The sequence below is a fragment of the Oxyura jamaicensis genome, chromosome 6 (assembly GCF_011077185.1).
Source record: "Oxyura jamaicensis isolate SHBP4307 breed ruddy duck chromosome 6, BPBGC_Ojam_1.0, whole genome shotgun sequence".
NCBI lineage: Eukaryota > Metazoa > Chordata > Aves > Anseriformes > Anatidae > Oxyura > Oxyura jamaicensis.
In genome coordinates, this window is record NC_048898.1 from 8,832,269 (window position 1) to 8,855,077 (window position 22,809).

Sequence of the window (22,809 nt, forward strand, 5' to 3'; positions counted from 1 at the left end):
CCGCCCGCACCCCGACCGCGGAGGATGAGGAGCCCGCAGCGACGGTGAGTGCGGGGCCGCGGCCGGGGGTGCCGGGGGTCCCGTCACGGTGCCTCGGCGCCGCCGATCGGCCGCCTCCGCCCCGCCGCGGCGCTGGGGGCGCTGCCCGCGGCCCGGGACGGCTCCTGCGGGGGCTCGGGGCCGCCCTGCCGGCCGCCATCGGCCTCCCTCCGTCGCTCCGTGCCCCCTACCCCCGTGCCGCCGAGCCCTGCCCGCCCGCCGAGCCCCAAGCCCAAGGTGGGGCCGCGGACAGCCGGCCCGGCCGGGCTCCCGTCGAGCAGGACGCCTCGGGAGGCTGAGGCGCTGCCATGGGGCCCTGCCGGCCTGCCTGCCTCCCGCCCAGCGGCGGGGCGGTTGGGCTTGGCCCGGCAGCGGCGGGGGTCGCCGTGGTTTCGTGGGACCATCGCCCCCACGAGCCGGGCTCCCCGCGGCCCTGGTTGCGTGCGGTCCGTGCCCGGCTGCTCTCCGTGGCTGTTCGGGGCCTGTTGCCCGCAGGAAGGTCTCCTCTCATAGGGGGAGGCTCGGCTGGATCGAACACGTTTCTTGGCTTGTGGTCGGACCTCGTCCTCGAATACAAACCCGCGTGAGAGCATTATACGTTAAAACGCTTCATTTTAGTCTATATCCACGAAAACCCCCACGTTGTGGCATTTGTAGCAGTCTGTTCAGGTTGTTGTTGACAGCAGGTGTCCGCAGGAGGTAGGGTGTTGTTGCCGTACATCTGTTACTTCGTTAGAGGTGGCTAGTTTGTGGTGTCACTGCCGCTGGGCTTTGTGTATGAATGGACACGCACACCCCGGTGGGCTCTCAACGTGAGGTTTTGTAGAGGATCTTCTCGTGCAGCCATGAGTTTCAGCTGCCAGGATTTCGTGTGTCCCATTGGCAGCTCTTCCAGGGACCATGAGTTTTTGTGGCCGGACCTGAGTCTTAACCTTTGAAATCATTAAGTTGTTTGTGAAGGGACCCCTGGCTGTTACCGGGTCCAGCCCCTGCTCAAAGCAGAGAGAGCAGTGTTGGTGAATGGCTAGCAAGGAGTACCCCGGAGCTTGGAATTCACTGATCGAGTAGAGCTTCCTAAAGCCAACGTGTGGGATCCAACTCCCGGTGGTTTTGATGGTGCTCATCAGGACCCTAGCAGTGAGAACTGAATGCTTTGTTATGAGAATTACAAATACGTAATGTTGTACAGTAAGTGATAAATGTACTTTTTCTGAGTGCCAGCATTCAGGAATGAAGGCGATGTAACCAAAGTCAGTAACTGTATTCTGCATAGTAGTTGGCACACTTATTGAACTACTACAAGTTAGGGCCAGCCAAATTTGGGATTGAATGTGGTGCTTTTTCAGATGTGCAGTACACCAAGCCTGCTAGCTGCTTTTAAAATGGGCGTTTGCTGTAGATGAGCATTGCTATGGTATGAAATGCCGTGGAGGGTTGCACTGTGAAAAGTGCTCTGAAGAACCAGTGCACAGTTCTGTCTGCTTCTTGCAGTCCTGAAGAGCAAGCAGTTGATGGATGGCTTGATTATTTTTTTTCTTGGTTTAAAATTAGGAGTGACAGTAATGTATTTTCTAAGAAGAAGAAGTATAGAGATTACATGGCTGTGATGTATTTAAAAAAAAAAAGTAGGGAAGGAATTGCTTGAATATTCCCTAACATAAATTTTTATGAGAAACCAATGCAGGCTATATTTATATTTTTAAAGAATAAATTGCATTGAAAATAGTGGTATTAACTCTGAATTCATGGGATCTCTCTTAAATTGTGCATCAGTCAATATAACTAAGAACTTCTGCAGCTTTCCCAAGCAGTGTCAGGCACAAATGTGTTACGGGTACAGTTATGGGTTTGAAAACATCCCCTTCATTGAAGGGATCAAAGAACAGATGGTATTGGTGCTTGCACTGGTTTTGGTATAGCCAGACTTTCCAAAAGGACCATACTCACCTTCTCCAAAGCCCTTAAAAAAAAAAAAAAAAAAAAAAAAAAAAAAAAAAAAAAAAAAAAAAAGAACAAGCTCTCTGTTTTGTTGTGGCTGGTAACTTCTATCATGAGGACAGCACCTCTTTCCAACGGCAGGTAGATGTCTGACATGTGGAGCTGCTGTAACTTCTTTGGTCAACTGGGTGGATAAACGAGACAAGGCAGGATGTGACGGAGGTGTATTACACATGGGGACCTTTCTCCTCTGTTTGTCAAGCATCAGCTCAAGTCTCATCTGTCTGGGTATTTGGGAAAGCTTCTGGTATTTCTTGGTTCCCCAGTTTGTTTGTTTTTGAAAGAGCATGTATTCAGTGCCTGGGCTTTGCTTCGTGTACCTTAGTATTTTCCATAAATAAATTATGGAAGGGTCGCGGTAATTTAAAGATAGATCACTTCAGAGCTGTTACATGGACTCTGATGGAGTGCTTAGAGCCTTGTTTCGCTCATTAACATTCCCGAAATGCAGGGATTGGGGGTGGAGGGACAGTGTGCGTGCTTAACTTGAACAGCAAACTTGCCTCTAGCTGATGATTTAGTGTTTTTTCTTTCTTGAACAAGATCTGCAAAGTCTTCTGCAGTTGCTTTACCAAACTCTTGCTGATTATTCCTAGTCATGGTGATGTCATGGAGTTTCTGTGCCTTCTAAAACAGTTACCACTTTAAAGGGAAAGCAGGGAATTTCTTCTCTCTTTCTTGTAACACTTAAAAATCGCAGTAAAGTCTGTAGAGTGGTTGATTTTCTCAGATGGTGTTATTTATTCAAAAACTTTTTAAAAACAAATGCAAAATTTAGCTGGCTCTATTGTATCCTAAAAAAATAACAGGGAGATTGTAATAGGTGATCCTTGAAATAGGGCAAAAAGCTGAAGTAGTCACCTCATTTATCTTAACTGGAGAGCAAACATCATGTTAGCATTCTAAATAATCTTATTAATGATATACACCCAATAGCCACTGTGAGGGGCTCAGTCCAGAAATGTATGCTCAGTGCTTTGCACTCTGGGTATTTATTTTGTGCCACCAACCCCTACAAACAATTTTCACCCTAGTCTTCAATATTGAGAATTGCATTCTTCTGTAGGGAGGATGAATTTTATGTTCCTTTCATTTCTCTGAGAGACGGTGTCCCGATCCATGAGGCAGTAGGGTGCAGCCTCTGGAGAGTCTGACCGTTGTACGAGGTGGAGCAACTACTGTTGTAGTAGTTTGGGTGGATTGAGAGGATGGAAAACTTCATTCGTGTTACAGTAGAGATAAGATGTGTTAGTTTCTGATTATGACGCTGTTGTTTCAGCTGTACGAGGATGCTGTGGACGATATGATCGTTATCTGCCAGATTTATAATCCAGATAGCTTTACTCCGCGCCTTTTTCTAATGGGTGTCATGTAGTTGCCTTCCTATTCCTTTTGAGTTCTGCACATTTCACTCAGCTCGCTTGCTTTGTGATGGTCTGGTCAATGAAAATCAAAATAAGTATTAAAGCAGGAAAAACAATTGTAGTTTGTGATTGTGTTAAAATGCTTAGGTTGTATAAGTAGAAGCAACCGCCAAGAGTTAGTTAAGGTCCAGCGTGTTACTGCCTCCGAGTTCCTCCCGATGAAATCTATTGTTGTAGTGAGATGGGCTGGCTGGATGGAGCGCTTCCTGTGAGCTCATCGCTGGGACCGGTTGCACGTACTGAATTCATTGGTGTTTGTGTTCGCTGGGGGAAACAGCCTTCTGAACAGCATGAAGGGTATGTGCATTATTTAAATACTTTAAAAGGTTCTGATACGATAAAATCTATGAAGTAATAGCTGGTGGGGTGTGGTACCTGCAGTGTGCAGCGCAGCGCTCTGGTACTTCGTTTTCCCCCAGATGGAATTTCCCAAAATAGAGATGAAAATGTGGTAGCTTTAAACGCCAGTTTTATTACGTGGTAGGTTGGGGAAAAAGTCAGCATTACTAATTCAGATCTGGAGTATTGTGGATTAATTTCTACTATACATTATAACAGCAGCAACTTTTTTTACAGAAGTTTGAAATCACATATATTTTCTCCATGTTTCTTCAGATAATTGTTTTGCATGGTGGCTTCAGTCAACTTCCTTAGCATAAAATGTAAAGCAGCTAGCAATTTTTTGGCTGTATTCCCTCAGTTCACCATCTTACAGGAGAGAAAAGAAGTGTCAATCTTACCGTGTTTTGGCTGATACAAATACAAGCAGATGTAGCAGGGATAAGTTGGGAAGATATCAAAGGAAGTCTCAGAAGTCCAGAATACAGACCTGGTTTGTGGAAACCATTTCCTTTTCACTGTTGCAGCTATTGAAAAGTTCTGTATTTGCTTTTCCTGAAGTCTCTTGCCTTTACAGTGTTAATTATTAACCACTTTTTCTTGATTGGGGGGGGGAACATGTTCATACGTCTTCACACCTCCCATTCAAGAGTCTGATCCCAAACTTGACTGGAAATCAGTGGTAAATTGTTATTGTGAGCTTGAAATCAAAATGCAAGTTGATAGGTTTTGGAGCCACATCTGTCATGTTTTCCAAGCTGAAACCAGTGATCCTGTTAGTGATAATTTTTCTTGAAAACTTATAGTGTTTACCCAAGTTTAAGAATGACTGTATCATTGACGCCTTGGTGTTCTGCTTTGGTTAGCTAAAGGAATTTTTTTTTGAACCAGGCTGACTCCATTTCCATTTTTTGGTGCTACTTTTACATGAATCGAATCTTCACTGAATTAACTGAAGTTGACAGCTACTGGTATTGGTTTACACTGATCTTAATGTTTTGTAACACTGTTTTGGTACATGGTGAGTTATGTTGTGTTTTTTTTTGTTTGTTTGTTCTTTGTTTTTAATTACAATTATAGTTTGTTTAATACAAGTCTTTTTAGAAATAATGAGGAATTGGAATGCTTTCCTACTGAAAAGTTAGGGCAGAGGGCTATGGCGAAGTGCAGGAACATTCCCATATAGCTGATATTCTTTAGTTTCCTGCTCTTAAAATTTCATGGAAGGAATGCAGTGAGAGAGACTTGCCAATTTGGGTTGAACCAGGAACTGTGAAATAAAACCCGACCCAGACAGGACAGTTTTTATTCAAACCCGAGCCTCTGTTGAACTGTCTGTTTTTGTTCCGCCCCTGGCCCTGCTTCACTCCCCCACCTCTCTCCAAATTCACAAGTTTTTAAATGTAGAGATGTTTCTAATTTAGAAAATTATTTTGGCGTAATGAACTAAAACAGAAAGGAGGGGACTAAACTGAGGGAGGTCAAAAAACAGATGGAAATAGAAAATCTGAAAACATCTAGTAAAAAAAAATCACCCTTGAAATAATGGAATCTAAATGCTGAAATTATACATCTGCTCGGCAGCTGTGCATTCCTCAGGCAGGGGTTCTGCTGCAGAAATGGCATTGGTAAACTTTTTCTCAAAGTTTCAAATGCCGTTGTATAATATTTATGTCTCTTTGGAATAGTTCAGGTGATAGTATTAGAAATCCATGGGGAGGAACAGAGGTGGAGGGAGGAGGTGGTAAAGCGGTGTAAGAATGCCCTTTGTCAGCAAGCATCTGTAGCATTTAGCCTGTCCGCTGCATGAAGGTCTGTGACTTTGTCTCTCAGTGGTTCTTTGTGAGTATCTTTTAATCTCTGCTGGCTTTAATTTCAAAGGTGAGTTGGTCACAGAAAAAATAACCAAATAAAAACACATGAAATGACAGTGCACTAGTAAAAGAAGAATGGTACAGATAAAGAAACCAGTCTCAAGTGTTTTGCTCCCAGCAATGGCCAGCGTTAGCACTCCGGAGGAAAGCATGAGACAGTCTGCAGCAGGCAACTGTGGAATTACACCACTCTGTGGCAGCTTCTCCCTAAATCCCAATAACCCGAAGCTACTGGAGACATTAAATATGTTTATGTATCCACAGCATGTTTCTATACACTATCTTAGTATTTTAAAGAGTTCTGGTTTTAATTGAAAATGTCTTCTTGAGCTATTAAGGCATAAAAGTGTGTAATTTTACATTTTCCTTTGTGCTGTTTTCTTCCTACTGTTCTGACAGCATTGGTTTTAATCAGTTGCATGCTGATACTGAAATTTACTTTGATTAGAATAGGCCTATGAGCACAGATTATAGAAACAGCTTAGACTAAGAGCCTGTGATGACCTTTTGTTCTGTAAAAAGGTTACAACCAAGATAATTCTTGCTTCAAAGAATTTGGGCCCAAATTTTAAACATTGAGTTTACGTAACACACTACTAAAGGTGTTGGTTTTTTTCAGAAATTGAGAAAAGAAGCTCTGAGTGAACTGCAAATACAGGTGACAGGGTCTCTAGAGGATCTGAAAGCAGAAATAGGGCTGGGGGCAGGAGGGCTCAGGCAGAAGGAGACAAGGCAGTGGGACAGCAAGGGAGGTTGGACGGATTTGAGCTCTGCAATGCAGGAGGGGGTGAGGTGGGCGCTCAGTGCTTCCTTCCCCCGAACCCTTCTCCAGCAGATGGAGAACTGCTCATTGTTCTGAATTTAATGCTGCATAGGAGGTGCTATGCAGTATTTTCTTCAGTATCTTTCCCTTCTATCTGTACTTTTCCTCCCAGGAAGTAGTTTGCTTTCCATTGTTGTCATTTTTTGTTTCTCCCTCCAGCATCTCTGACCTCACCACAGTGTGATACGAGGTTTCCACCATTGAAGTTCTGTCAGTATGCCGATTCCCTCCACACAACTTACTACTTTTATTTGCTTATCTTGATTTGACTCCGCTTGCCACATACTGGGGGACGTACTGGGAACAAACAGGAGAAATCAGAGGTGTGCGTGCAGCCACATGGCCACCATCCCACTGAGATCCTGCGGTGGTACAGGCTGGGACTGGCCTTGCGGAAAGGGCCCTGGGGTCCCTGTGGACAAGTGCACCATACGCCAGCAACGTGTGCGTGCAGCAGAGCAGGTGAATGGTGTCCCGGGTTGTGCTGGGAAGTGTTGCCAGCAGGTCGAGGAGCGTGGTTGTTCCCTTCGGCTCGGCACCGGTGAGACCTGTCTGTGCTCCCCGTACACGACAGACAGGTGGCTAGTGACAGACCGTGATGGTGCTAAGGGACTGGAGGACCTGTGTGTGAGGTGGGACTGAGAGGTGGGACAGCTCAGCCTGGAGAAGAGTGCTCAGGGGTGTTTTACCAGCGTGTATAAATACCGGACGAGAGAGTGTAAAGGAGACTGCACTGGAGTCTCCTCCGTGGTGGTCGGTGACAGGACACAAGGCAGTAGGCACAAAGTGGAATACGGGAAATTCCATTTAACCATCAGAAGCACTCTTGTGCCTTTAAAAAAAAAAACACAAAAACAAACAAAACAAAAAAAAACTGTGAGGTTAGTCAAACCATGGATCAGGTTGCCCAGAGGGGCTGAGGAGTTTCCTGTCTTAGAGATACCCAGAACATGACCAAAAGCAACTCTGGGCGGTGTGGGGAAGCTCACCCTGCTGTGAGCACCAGCCAGCTTTTAGGGGTTGCTTTCCACAGCATTCAGTCTCTGTCTCTGTAAATTTGGCATTAGTTGGTGGGTCTTAATTTACTGAAACCTGTTTTAACCTAGACAAATCTAGGTATTCCTTTACATTCTTTCTTCCTTAAATCCTTGGCTTTTCATTATCTTTCCTTCTGAATTTCTCAGAATATTATCTTTCAGTTTAGCCTTTCATTCTTAATTTTTTCATGCCTACTGCCATGTCAGTTGCAATTTCTGTTGGTTTGTTTCAAGTTGGTTGAGTAAGGGAGCCGTGTCTCTCAAATATTTCGGCTGTTATGTGGAGTGAACGGATCCTCTGCCTCCTCCATCTACTGTGCCATTAACCTGGGCTAGCATTTGCCGTACCCCTCTAAGTTAATTCAGGCCCCTAGTACAGCAGACAACTAACCCAGCCAGAGGGAGAATCAGCGTGTTACTTCTGGATTAGCAAGTTAAAATGACTTGCGGAAAGACATGATGAACCAGAGCTGGTGCAGAAGGAGGTAGGGTGGGTCTGCGTTGTTGCGAGAGGGAAGGAAGGGAGAGAAGGGAGCTATTAAATCTGCCTAGTTGTTTGCAGAGCTGTGCCTGAATGTATTCAAGAGAATTCATCTAACAAGCATTATGTGATCTTCCTGAGGGAAGGAAGCTTCCAAGTGTTAAGCAACTCTCCCAACTGCTTTTTAGATAGGACTTGAGGGGAAGGCACTGTTCTCGCTAGGTTACTCTTCTGAACTAACTGGAAACTCGCTGTCCTCCATACTGGCTTTGCCACTTGCTCTGGCTTTGAAATAGTTGAGCTGCTAGCTATTTTTTTACTCTGTCTGCAGAGTCACCAGGTTTCAGCATTTTTGCTTGGTCTTTAGTATTCTGGCTAATGGTAAATAATTTTCACCCCAGTCTGTTTTTGTTTGTTTTGGTAGTTTTTTTTCTTGTTTTTATGAGTCTGCTAACTAACTTCTGTCTGCTGCAGAGTATTAACTAAGTGTTGGAATGCATAACTTGTCACATAAATTACCGGGGTCAAGAGTTTTAAGGAGAATCACTATGAATTTGCTCTCTACTCACTTTACTATTTTAAATCTGTTTTCTCTGAGAGAGAAAGTGAAGGTGGCAGACGTGATGGTAATTCTGCGTATTATAGGCATGAGATATTCGGAACTAGGCCAACTGGTATAATGAACTATGATGCATGTACGCAAGTATTCACACACACGTATACACAGACTGGGGAAGAGGCATGCAACTTTTATAAGCAGAGGTCATACCTTACTTATTAGACTTTTGAAGGAATAACAGGTATCTGGTTAGCTGTGATCCAGTTCATGAAGTCATCTTGAAGTTAGGAAATATTTATGTCCCCCGAAAAGAGAAAAAGGCAAAAAAGCCCCCCAACCCCCAAAAAGAAAAAAGGTGGGAGGAGAACTCTATTGCGTGTCAATAATGGAATACAAAAGAAATGAGGGGGGGAAATAAGGAATTTGCAGTTGCTTGTACAGCGGAAAGGTACTAACAGCCTCTTGGGAAGTAAGTGGCAGGGTCTGTTCCATTTTGTGTGTTCAGAAATGATTTGGAAAGGGGAGTAGATAGTGATGAAACTTGCTGTAGCACTACTGAATGTCTGGAAGATAAAATAGCAGTGAGGTACACTAAGTGCAATGGGATTTAATTCTGATGGGGCGAAACAGTAATAGACTCAAAAGTAGGTATTAACATTCTGGGAGATCTTGGGTAGTTTTCTGAACAGCTCTTCATTGTGAAGATCCAACTTTAGATTGTAACTACCTGCTTACAGTTATTAAAAAGTCTTAAAAGTCTTTTTTTATTCTTATTATTCTTATCCTCTTCCATCCTCCTCTTTGTTTCTGCTGTCACTTTTGCATCAATGCTAGTAATTGTGGCCAGGTGGAAGGTCAGATTTGCTTGCTAATCTGACTGAAAACTAACCCTACAAAAAAGACCTGAATTTTCAGCCCCTCCAGCTCACCATGAGACCAGATGTGAAGTAATGCGAGAGGAGGGGCAGCACTTCCCTTCTTGCAATCAGCACAGTCTTAAATAAGCTTAAGCCAATTTTGAAGCAGCATTCTATAGAGTCATTATACGTTTTTTTTAAATGTGATTATGCAGCTGTGCGCATTGATTATACATAAACATGCGTATTGTATAATTCTGTAACACAATTTCTACAATCCCATTAAAACTAGAAGGTTGGGCTTTTTTGGTGGATTTTTTCCCCTCTCCCAGCAGTACTAATGGGATGCAATGCTAGATAGACTTGGGCTTCTTGAGTCAGGGAAAGAAAAACAACTGAGAGGGAAATGTGGTGGTAATCTATCAAACATTAAATGATATTAAGAAATTGATAGGGAATAATTTTCACTGTTTTTTTTCTTTTCCACAATATAAGGAAAGACAGGCTACAAGCACAATAAAATGTGGAGTCCCTTGCCCCTCTCACAGTTAATACTGTAGTTGAAGAGTGAATGGAGGAATGTGTAGCTCAGGCCAAAAGTATCGCACAAGTTTGGGATGAAACAGACGTGTTGAAGGAGGTGCCCATTAATGGCAATAGCGTGGTGATTTGTAACTTGGGTTAGGAACTGCGTGGGCTTCTGGGGGGGGGGGGCAGGGAAGGTGCTGTTCCTCCCTTCTTTCCCGACAGGTCTGGTTACAGGCAGTGTCCCAAGCAGAGGACTCAGCCAGACATCTGGTACAATCACTATGCTAATCCTTAGGCCTTTTATCACACTAGCACACACACCCAAGCACGTCAGCTTCTCTGCTGTGTATTCAGAAGTGTCTTTAACACCTACTTTTTGTTATATTGCGCTGGCGTCTAGCTGCCTTCATTGACACATTCATTGGGTTTGGTTTAATGATATTGCCATCAAACGTGAAGTAACATGTTTTTGCTGTCTAACTTGTCTTGAACATTTTCTGTTCAGGTATTTTATTTTGCTTAGTGTGGAAAGACTGATGATATAGTTTCCTAAGGACTGCAGCGTTACAGCCAGATAGGCTTCCATTGATGTCTGCAATGAAAATCTGCTAGACGAATAACTAACTAGCAGACTGAGGGCGGTTTTGTGTTACAGATAAGCAAGCCCAACAGCTAGGTGCGCTAGAAAGGCCAGTTCTGCACTCATTACCACCACCCATGTGGATCCTCACCTTTCCCTTTTCAGCAGCACTGGCACTCCTGTGATGCTGCAGGAAGTTAAACTACAGCCTGAAAGCCGCCTTTTTTTTTTTTTTCCCTTTTTATTTTTATTTTTATTTTTTTCCCCATAGGCTTCACTTTTTGCCAGTCCAGCATGGTAACACTGAGGGCAGACCGAGCACCATGTTGGCCTATGGAATGCCCCATCCAGCTGCAGCGTGACTGCAGCGTAGGGTGCTTGTGGGCAGAGCTGCACTGTGGGAGTGTTAGCCATTTGGGAACGCTGCTTTTCAGTGCCTGGAATAATAGTCTTCCCGTGTAAATTCTTAGTGGATGGTGAGCACGTTCTCCCCTCACCCCCTAGGCAAAAATGGGATGAGCAGAAACTTTGTCTTCCTGTCCCCACATTCATCTTCATTCTCCTCCTTTTGCAGTGCTGTCCTTTGCTTCAGTTAAGTGTTTCTGTATCTGATGTAGTGTGTAAGACTTCGGATTTTGGCAAAGCTCTGATCCTGAAAGTTTCAAAGACAAGCTGCACATATCAGCAGGCTTGAAGATTAGGTGTTTGGTAATGTGGAGTGGATTTGTCCTTGTTTTGGTTTCAAAGGTCTCAAGCTGTGTTAATGTCCCCAGAGGTGAAGGATATTACCATCAGAAGTGTTCTGTAAGCTTGTTATGCCTGATGAGGGGAAGTCAATATGCACATACAGTCCAGCCAGCGAGACATTGTTTGGCACCAGGAGATGTGGGAAGGAGACGGGCAGAGAGCTGTGGTTAGAGGAATATGCATGTCAGTAGAAAAGTGGCTACACTGCAAAGGATGGTGAGAGTGAAATCCTACAGGATATGGGGGGACAGCTGGAGCAGTTGCATTGGGAAAATATGCATACCAAACGAAAACATACATCTGTAGGAAACCAGGCTTTCCTAGGTCTGTTGCCTGCTGTGCGATTTGTTTGATGGGTGGTGACTTTTTTCTTCGTGAATGGAGAGAAAACTTGAAATGAATAACGTAGGAGAGGTGTAAGAACCAAGAAATACCATGGTATTTGTTTGGCTTCATGGCCAGGGCAGGAGTCGTCACTTCAGCTGAGTTCTTTTGTTCTGTTTTCATCGGGTAACCCAAGCTTCAGAAGAACAGAGAAAACAATAGAATCTTTATGTAGCCATGTATATTCTGTTCCCAGATCCAAGCAATTTTATATAGTCAAAAGGAGCTTGAAAGGGCATAAATCTAGTAAGTAAAATGTGGATGCTCTTTTCTGTATTATACAGAGCTGGCTCGTAGCTATGAATGGGGAAATACAGTTGAGAGTTATATACAGTATACTTACATGTATTTTCCAAAGAACTGCTGCACTTGAAGCAGAAGACTCACTTTTTGACAGTGGGTATGATGGAAATAAATGCCATCTTCCCAGTGCAGTTGCTGTGAGAGAATAATCTAAAAATAGCATTGAAATTTGCAACAAGGTCCAAGGAGTACCCATGTTTATACATTAGTATGTATGCAGTCCACACTCCTCCGCCTACCAAACCCATTATATTATCCTAGCAAGCAGGTTTTGTATAAACTGCCTGAGAGTCAGTTTTTCTTAAAAATTCTGGATTTGCTGATGCTTTTGCACTGCATTTTCTTTCCAGTGGGAAGCATTGATTATTGTCCAGAACATGTAGTTTTGGGAGGTAAACCAGGAAATATTTTATCCTCATGAAAACAAATTTCCCAATTGCTATTGTTTTTGTTTATTTTAATTTACAGAGTGCAAGTTTCTAAAAGCATATGTTAATTATAACTTTTTTATTTTTAGTTGCGTATTTCAGAAGATTGTTTCTTTGTCCTTGAAAGCAGTAACATAGGCATAACTTCATTTGGTTAGACTCACTTCAGTTATAACACATTAGGACTACTTGGGCAGTTATATTACAGATTGGTGTCTAAAGTGGTGCTTATAAAAGTTGTTAGTAAGGTTCACAATTGCATTTCTTTCATGAAATTAAGTATGTTCAGAAGGATGGTTGGTTTATAAGGGCTTTTGTCAGGCTCTGTATACACCTAAGATTAGCACTAGGAAAAGAAGCTAGAGGATGTTTTCCATTTCAGTACTGCTTTTTAACAATAATTATTGTGCAGCTATTTAAGTGTAATTTATTTTGTCTCTTTTCTGCTGATAATCACCATTTCGCTATGTATTTTTCTTTGATATGTGGTCTGTAGCTTTCAAATAAGGTTGTGATTGTGAAACCACAAAATTTGTTACAAGTTGGTATGTTTCCTGATGCTACTTGTCATTTATTACAATAATCTCCACTGATGATGGGACTGTTTTGACAAAAAAAAAAAAAAAAAGGGGGGGGGGAACCGTGTGAGATATACAGATCAAATAACCTAAAATAGTGGATTCATTTTAGACCTAAAAGTCTGGGGAAGAAGGCAGAACTCTAATCTTTCATAATTGTTATCCCTTTTCAGTATGTTCTGGGAGCTTAGGGTTTGGGGGATTTTTTTGGTTATCTGTTAATTTTTGTTTTTTTGCCACTCCAGTGACGGGTTGTAATCTTTGCTGGAATGAAATTTGTGTTGAAGTGAAGTACTAAAGGCATTTGTGAATGTCCTTATAAAACTTCAGAGTCATGTCTTCCAACTGCTCTCTTGGAAAGCAGTGTACCAGCAGAGAATATCTTTGATAAAATATGTGGGCATGTTTTATTTTAGGGTAATGGGTTCTATCTGTGTTGAAGACTTCAGGATGACTTTGTATTTTCAGTGCCCTCTCTCTCTCTATATATATGTATATATGGTGCTTGTGTGCAGTACACCAGTAAAAGGTCCTGGGGACCAGAACACAACCTGTGGGAGAGGCAAGTTGACATGTAAAGAAAAGGAGAGAGGGACGGAGGCACAACTGCCGGGAAGATGCTGGGGATGGAACTGTTATGTAGGCCTTCTGGAAAAGACTCAACACTCAACGTTGTGCAAGCATTTAATATCTGTCGGGTAATCATGTTATGGTGGTTTGAACTTCAATTTTAATGTGTAAACATACTTGCTTTTCCACTCCTGACCAACAATTTGAATACATTTTATTCCAAACGAGTAAGCATTATTAAATATATTTTAAAAGAAAAAAAACACTGAATGTTTACTTCAGAATATTTGGGGAATTTCCTGTTACCTTGAGGTTAATACAGAAATGTGAAGTAAAACAGAAAATACTGACAGTTAGAAATCATGATCTTGCTTCGAACTTTGGATATCAGATCCCAAATTGTAGATCAGAAGTAACCGTTCCACAAAAAAATTTAATAGGTGAGTAACAGATAAGAGTTGTAATACTTTTTTTGTTTGTTTGGGGGGGAGGGGAGAAGTAAAGAGCTAGAGTTTTGCATAATGTGTGATGTGAAAAACTGAAGGTATTGTATGTGATGCATGCAGGAAAACAACCGTTTTGCTTTCTGTAAAATACGGTCTTGCATATTTAAGTCAGCATTTGCAGTAAATACAGATACTGTGTAGAAAGTGGTTATATTTTGTAAGTATCAAAGGCATCTGTGTAAGATTTTTATTCTGATACATCACCAAAAAAAATAACAGTGAATTTACTTTGCCTAGAATGTAAGGGTAAAATAGTTTGCTGTTGGTGCTTCTGATCCTTACAGTGGTTATTGGTTAAGGTTTAAAAACGTCCATAGTGGGTTTTTTTTTGTTGTTGTTGTTGTTTCTGGGGGGTGGAAGGTGTTAAATGTATTAGAATATAGGTAAGGGTGATATTGATAAACATCCAGTCTACTGTAATTTCTTTTCCAGATTTTAGGTCTTCTGGAAGCCCCCATCATAGTGGTATTTGACCTTCCTTACTGAATTCTGGGGTTTGATCATTAAAATACTGTTCCAGTTCTACATCTCCATATTATAAATTGTTTCAATTTTGTAGCTGGGAACCAGAACCAGAAACTGAGAGTTAAGGATTGTGTATCTAAAGATCCTTCAGCTCGGAATTTCCATTGCTGACTTCTTACATATGTTTTAAAATCTAGGCCCAGAACTTGATGACAGTTACGAGTTTCTGGCAGCCTTTGTTGCTAGTGAGATGTGTTTTTACATGAACAGAACAATTCTGCAGACACAGAATACACTGTCTAAAGGTCTTTTCCTGGTAGAGGTGCAGAAGAGTTGCCACCCTTACCAGTGTTTTACAGAGTCCTGTTTAGTTAAGCCAACAGAAGCATAAACCACCTCCTATGAAAGTCGTGTAAGAAAGTCAGTGTGAGCTCCTCATTGTACTGATGCCCTAAAGACTTGCAACCCTCCCAAGGTGCCTTGAGGGCTTATTTTTTCTGTTCACTGTTCCTGATAGAATAACATTTGGTAATGTGTTGAGTAAGTAAAATTACTACTGCTGGAAAATGTTTTTCAGTGTGTTTTTTTCGTCTCTTCTTACATTGTGCTATTACTAGAATGATTGATTACTTACTTTCTGCAAGTCTTTGTCTCTTATCTGGTAGGATAATGGCATCTTATTAATTTCAGTATGTTCAGAATGGTAAAAATCTTGGCTATTTTGTTTACAGGAAAATACTCTTAATTGCAGCTGCCTTTTTCATGCTACAGAAACGCTGTCTTAGAAAAGAGGGAAAGGGTTTGCTTGTAAGATCAGCTTTTGTTTTCTTGAGGCATAGTTTCATTGTGTTTGTTATTTCTGTGCATGTGGGTAGGTGAAAACTTTGTGGTGTGGTTACATCGTGAACTGTATGGAAGTAGTTTCAAAAATGAAGTGAATTCATGATGTAGTTGCCCCTTTCATTTGGGCTTATGAAGCGGCATTGCTGTGAAGGGGGGGGGTCCCGGTTCTGGTGCACGAGGCTTTCCTACAGCACAGCACTCCTCCTGGGGCTCCTGCTCCTGTTCCTGGCTGCAGTTTGTGTACCCCAGGTCACCGACAGCAAGGAGCTTGGAGCCCAGGTGGTGACGGAGCGGAGCAGCGAGGCCTCCGCGGCCTAAGGAAGCAGTGTTTGTTGCCAGGAGCAGGCTCGCCTTTGGCTTGGAGCACGCCGGCGTTGAGGGAAGTAACTGGGCATACCGGCTACAGACGCCGGAGCCAAACGTGCGGCAGGCGCGGTTCCTCCATTTTACTTCAGGAGAGGCACTTTTTTAAGAAAAAAAAAAAAAAAATAAAGAAGAAAGAAAAAGGCGTTCTTTCCCATGGCGGCAGAGCAGGCCCGGCCGCGGGGCCATTTTGTGCGGGCGGCTGAGGCGCTCCCGCCGCGCCGGGCCGGGCCGGGCCGGGCACGATCGCGTTACGGCCGCGCGCAGCGCCCGGCCCCCGCCCACGGCCCCCGCCCGGCGGCTGCGGCTGGGGCCCGGCCGGGGGAGGCCGGGAAGGAGGCAGGGAAAGGGAGGGAGCGCCTCGGCCCCGGCTCTCCGTTGTCTCTCCTCTGCCCCGAGTAAGCGCGGGCGTTGTTAGGAGCCAGCTCGCTCTCGGAGCGGGGCTTTTTATTGTTTTTCAGCTGTTGGAAGCGCCCGTGTGTGCGCAGCGCTGCGGGCCGCCGCGGCCCGTGTAAGGGGGTGCTGGGGAAGGGAGCAGTGCGCTGAGGCTTGGCTCTTCGAGGGGTGCAGAGCTGGCAGTCCCACGCGGTGTCCTGCTGGTGTTTCACGCTGCTGCCCATATTCACAACTTAACGTACATTCTAAATAAATGGTTACCGTTTTCAGAGAGATGGAGGTTTGTGTGTTTTGCTCGTTTTCCCCCCTCTCATGAATACAAAATAGCAATTTGAAGTAGTGTGTTTTAAGGATTATATAATTTCCATTTAATGTTTGCCTTGCAGCAGTGCTCAGCTGTTCCTCGGAGGCTGTGTACTTAGCATACACTTTTTAAAGCTTTCACCACTTAAAAAAAAACAACAACAACAAAAAACCTTCAGGAGAATATCATTACGGCTTTTTTTTTTTTTTTTTTTTAATATAACTATGTTTGTATTTAAAGTTTCCAGTTGACTTTGGAACAGAATGCTCTGTGCAGTATTTATTGCAGTTGTTATGGTCTAAAGATACAGCAGTATCAACTTATATCTGCTTCTCCTGGAGGTCATTAACACGTCTCCTGTGTACTTCTCTGAGGCTGCATAAATATTTTCAGGTAACAGCAAGTAAGGGTGAAATAAAAACTTGGAATTCTGACATTGTTGCTTTGTGTTTTTTGTTGTTGTTATCCCCCTTCTCACACACACACACACATTTTTTGCCTCTACCTTCTTTGTGAGAGCACAAAAATGAAATAAATGATGACTCCAGACTTGCTTCAAGAGCGAAGTGCAGCTCTGTTCATGGGCTGTCTCATCAAGGATACAAAATAGCACATCTGTTGGAGCCTGGTTGGTGAACACTATATATATCAAGTGCTGTGAAATGTAAAGAATTAATCATCTGCAAAAATACAACTTATTGGGGATGCATTATTTGTAAAATAATAAGAAGCCGTTAGATCATGGAATTTTTCGTCATGGCATGTAACCTCTTTGTAGCAATAGAGGTAAAACGATCCTGGTTGTGGTTAGCAATGCAGTTCTCGTCAAAGGAATTCCTTTTATTCTCCTCCCTCCTCCTCAAAATAAAAGCAATCGCCCACTGAAATTGGAAGTCCTATGTCAAAATTCCCCAGTTGTTTTAGTTAGCTAGCACAAAGCACTCACAGAGAGTATCTTGTTCTGATGAAAATTCTTTCTAGAAGCTGCTGCTGCTTTATCCCTGTGCTCTCCCAGACCAAGGATCAAACTGTTTCTTTCTGTTTCACTGCAGTGAGTCTTTTCTGTCTCCTCTCCTACAAGAAACGTCTTTCTTCTCCTCTGCCTGAACATCAGAAATCTGTTCTCCACAAATTACTGTCCACTGTACACATTTAAAATGTGAATGTAAATTCTTTAGGAAGGTTGAATTTACCCCTAAGAGCCAAAATGAAGAGACACTATCTCATTTCCATAGTGAGGCTGGATATAGTAAAAATAAATGACTTGATCATCTATTCCTTGGCCAAATTTCTCTTGGTGTTTACTCAACTCATTGTGACCTATCCTGTCCTTGAAAATGTGTGTAGTGTTGGCTAAAAATCTTTTTATTCCAGAAGAGCAGTATGCAGTGGATTCAGCTGCTGCTGAGAATATATAAAGACATGATAGAAGAAGAAAAACTGTTTTTGTTTGTTCCAATATATACATCTGTAATGGGTTTTAGTGAAATTCAGGTGGACACTTTCTTCATTGTCAAGCTTAGATCTTTATGTATAATGCCTAGGAGAGAGAAAATTACTCCAAATGTAATGTATTTTACTTAGGTACTAGTGCCAGGTCAGAAACTTCAAGCAGCTTAGTAGTGATGGTGAACTCACTGTGTGGAGATTCAGGACAGACCAGTGGATGCAGAGTGCTCTGTAAAACTACATCGCCAGCACCTGACTTCTGCCTTAGTTGAAATAGCTGCTGCAGTTGGGCTGAAAGCTAGCAACGGGCATATCAGAATTATGTAGCTTCTGCCCACACACGCTTACCTTGCAAAATGTTTGCATAGATCTTCATAAAAACACTTCCCTTAATGTGCCATGGCAAGCAACAAAATTATTTTGGCACTAAAATAAATTGGTTTTTGAGCTAAGAACCATGCAGATGGATGTTTCCACAGATGGATATTTCCAGTGTTGCTTTCTCTGTAAAATTCTCAGGTGTTTGTCCATCTGATGCAGTGAGATAATGGCCAGAGGTGGTTCTGTGCCTCTCACTGCTTTTTTTATATTCCATCAAGCAACTGTGATGACTGGGTTAAGTCACTTCCTTTGTACTGATCTGACAGACAAGTAAGCTGTCCAAAAAAAAAATAATAAAACAAACCACTACCCCCAAACCATCACATCGGTTGCTTGAGGAACTTCATCTTTTGGTTAAGCAAGTACTGTCTCTGGTCTGCAGTTGGTGGGTGGGGGAAAGGGCACTGTGGGACCCAGACTAAACCTCATGGTTTTGGCTCATGGATCTGCCAGATGGGAACAGAAGCCATAGCTGGGTGCTATGTGCTCGGCCTGCGGGGTGTGGGCCCCCAGGAGAAGAGAGCCAGCTGCAGCGGGGTGACCTGTGGCTGGGAGGCTGCCACCACCAGCTGAGGGAGGACGGGCCGACAGGCTGCGGTGCTCAGCACCTGCAGAGCGATGGCGAGCGGTGGCCTGTCTGGTGTCGTCAGCTACCTGGCAGGTGTTCTGGGGAAGGTGGAGCTCAACTCTTCCGGGAAGTGTGTTTTGGAAGGGTGAGAAATCAGTGGTTATGTGTTACAGCAAAGTAACTTCTTCCGGGATTTAAAAAATAATAATAAAGCACAATTAGAATGGTGGAGTACTGGGGCACGTTACTGAGAGAAGTTGCAGCATTGCTGTTCTTGGAAGCATTCAAGGTACTACTGGACTAAGTCCTGAGTAACTTAGCTTCACTTTGGCTATGTGTTGGGCAGGAGGTTGGAGTAAGCAGCTTCTAGAGGTCCCTTCCAACCTCAGTGGGTCAGCGGTGCCACTAGCAGCAGATGAGGCATGTGGGGTTGCTGGTTTGTGGTAAGTGGTTACCTCGTCTTCCCCCAGAGCTCTCGGCTGCTGCCCAGCCCCATCTAACAGCTTGCTCGGTGGGTCCTTCTTATTTGGCGTCATTTCACTTAACTTAGTGAGTGGAGGACAGGGGCAGGAATCTCTTGACATTGTTAAGCACCAGCCATGTAGGTTTACTTGTCTGCCATGGTTAAATGTGATTTGTATGGCTTATCAGGTAATTAAAATTGCAAACTGGAACTTCAGTGTTTAATTTCCAAGTGTACCAGGATCTTCTGTTTGTTTCACAGTTGAGAGAAGAACTCAGCTAATAGACATGGCATTGAGTGATGGCTTGTGTTTAGGGTCAGATGGGTGAGCTTTTCTAGTAAATCTTTCTTTAGAAGGCAACCAAACAGAATTTATTTTTTGTTTCATATCGTTTCTTAAATTAGTTACTTGTCGCTGAAGTTTGTTTATTTCAGAAGGCCTGAATTCTAGCTTTCTGAAAGTTTAGGTTGCAGCATGAAGAAATATGTAGACTATTTTTTCTGTTTATCCCTTACTTGTGGTAGTCTTATTCCCTGATTTAAGCCTGTCTGTATACAGAGAACTGAGGCAGGAGAGCTGCCAAATGGTTTAGTGCTACAGGCTATCTGAAAATCTCAATCTGAATATTTTGTCAGTGGGAGCTGCTGGGTGGATGCCTAGCATTTTTTTTTTTTTTTTTGTCTGACCATTTAATTGTCTAAATAGATCTCGGCTCCTATTTTATTTTAAATCTTAGCATCTGATTTAACAAAAGTAACTGTACATAGTCTTGTGCTACAACAATTTCTTATATTTTTTAAAAATAACAGTGTTTGTGACCTGGGAAAGGGAGCACAATACGATGGATGTTAATTGTTTCTAAGAGCATATTTGAAACAATGGAAAGACTTTAAAAAATGCTGAAGTTCTGAAGTGTTTCTTCTGTCAGTGTTAGATTTGGCAGTGGTTCACAAATACAAGAAGCAGTATGCCAGGAAAGGAATAACTCTTCATGTATTTCTTGAGAGACCCATGATTTTTCTGCAAACGTTAAAATCATATTGTAGGACTTAGAAATAAATTCCCCGGCCCCTCCACTTCTAAGTGAGCTAATCATAGATTTCTTTCTTCCTTTTGTGAGGTAGGATTTGAAATGGCTATATGTGAAATGGTTGGCCTGTAAGCAATTATTTTTATATATGTAACCAAAAACTTGCAGCAAATTTGTTCAGCAAAAGTCTATGCACATTGGGTTTTCTAACTCCAATGACAGTGATATTTCTGCAATAATCAGTAATAAACTATGGCAGGTTTTGAATTGGTGTTCTGGCTATCTGTAAGTCTCACACAAGTAAATCGTTGGTTTTTTTTTTGAGTTGGATTTTCTTGGCTATGTTACCAGATGTGAATGTTATCATCCAACTCCCCAGAATCCTTTTTAGTTTAAATGCTTAAATTAAATTGTTAAAGAAACCATGTTGGAACTTGATGGAGGACCAGAAACCTTGAGGCAGATTACAAAACTAGAGAAAATTCCCCATATACTAAAGGCATGAATCTTTTTAACCTGCTCTTCTTTGTCTGTTTTCCAGGTATGAACTGTATACTGGCATTACGTAAGACCTGATAGTCTATTGTCCTGTGACTTCATTTTTCAATTTTGACGGATTAAAAAATGACAATTTCTATACTGCACATATAGAAATGTATGGTGATAACTTCAAAGGGCCAGCGTTAGCTTGCAAATCATGTTAATGTGTAAGGTGCTGCATATGAGTTAAGCCAGAAAAGAAAATATTCCTTTATTTATGTTCTGCATTGGTAGCATATCTGCAATTGTTGCTTCTTTTATATAGCCTGTTTTTTTTTTTTCCCTAAACATCATTATAAGGTGGAAATGTAAACATTTAATATCTTTCTTGGCTTTTATGTAAAACGGTGTGTATTTGATGTTTTTCTTATTGTTAATTAAAACTTATTGCAGCATCAACAAGAAATAGAATGATTCTCTGAACTGGGAAGCTTCCTCAAATGTGGCTGTAGTTTTATCAAAGAAAAGTTAAGAAAATGTCAGGCCAGTACAGTTAGTTGTCCTGTAGCAGCGGGGGTTGTTTATTTTGTTTTGTTTTCCAACTTGGATTAAGCACAGACTTTAATAAACAGTCTCTTTCCTTGGAATTCCTTGGGATTCGAGGCTTGCTTCCTTGTCTTTTGATTTGTCTTTTTTGTTGTTGTTTATCATTTAAATTTAAATATCTTTGCTTTCAAAATGGAGGTGCTTTTGCAGAGGATTAAATAATGAAATTCCGTCCCCAGATATTCTTTGTAACAGCTGTATTGGAAAAATTTCTCATATAAGAAGTAGCTTTTTTCATTATTCTGTAGTAGCACATAAACTGAATAGCATCAGAGCAAGCCTTTTTACAGTGGAAAAAAATAAAGATAATGAGATGCATGTAATAAAGATAAGACCAGATTATAAGCAGCTTCCCATTATAGTTGTGCACTGTTTCTTAGTGCCACAGTAGCAGAAGTCATGATTTTCAATAGTTCCTAGATTCTCCATAAACTATGTTGGTTTTACTGTTGTTGACAGTGGCTTGGAAGACTCTTTATCTGCTTTTCAGGGGCAGCTGTGTATCCCAGTGGTGTTGTATAACTGGTGTTTGTCACAATTATTTATCCTAAAAGCATAACATCAGAACATTGTAAAGTATTAAATGGGCTTTTCTGGTTGTTCAGCATCATATCCCATCTTGTTTTTAAGTGAAAAGAAGCCCTTGTAGCTCATCAAAATATTTCCAACTTTAGGTAGTGCTTAAACTACTAAAGCTTTTAACAGTCCTGACCAAATGAAAGAAAGAGCAGTTGACTAAAGGGTGAGTTAAGAGGAGTAATCGGAAGTCAAAAAATACTATTTTTAAAAAGTGTATCCTTATTTTGTTTTAAATAATCTAGGCACTGGAAGGCTGGTAGAAAAGTACAATAGTATCCCTGCAATAATGCAAAAATTGTTTGTCATTACTTTGTGTACGGTGGGTGATTTGCTTTTGGGCTGCTGCTCCTTGTAGAGTCAGCACACCTGAAGCAGCACGTCAGGGCGGAGGAGTCCTGGCGTGGGCACTTCCCGGGCTGTACGGCCAGCTGGAGGTCTGCGGAGGAGCGGTGGCTGAAACAAAGCCGTTCTCTCTCCACATCCTCCCCTTACCTCTGCCATTATCCTAAACAGCCCTCTTCCTATTCATCCCATTCAAAGTATAAATATTTCCAGTTACTCAGCTATTTGAAAGTCCCTCCTGTACACATCGACACATCTCTGATGAACAGATGAACTTTGTTTTATGACCTTTGAAGCTGATGGAGAATGAAATCTTGTTCTTCCTCCTTCAATCAATACCTGTTGAATCAAACAGAAAGATATGGCTTCCTTCTGCTGGTGTTTTCCTGTATTTGGCTTAACCCATTTGGTACTTCTAAGAGAATCTTGATCATCGTGTTTTTGAATGATCAGGTGTCTTTTTGTTTTATTTTCCTCCCCCCTA

At 42.2% G+C, this 22,809-nt stretch overlaps 1 protein-coding gene across 3 annotated transcripts in view; it reads left to right on the forward strand.

The window, feature by feature from the left end:
• BMPR1A (bone morphogenetic protein receptor type 1A) overlaps window positions 1-22,809 on the forward strand; it is an 84,531-nt gene continuing 61,722 nt past the window's right edge. For 2 of the 3 annotated variants that reach the window (XM_035330805.1, XM_035330806.1), the window contains exon 1: window positions 1-44. The gene's annotated coding sequence lies outside the window, so the exon portion shown is untranslated. The remainder of the gene's footprint in view (window positions 45-22,809) is intronic. The other variant, XM_035330807.1, reaches the window with a different exon arrangement.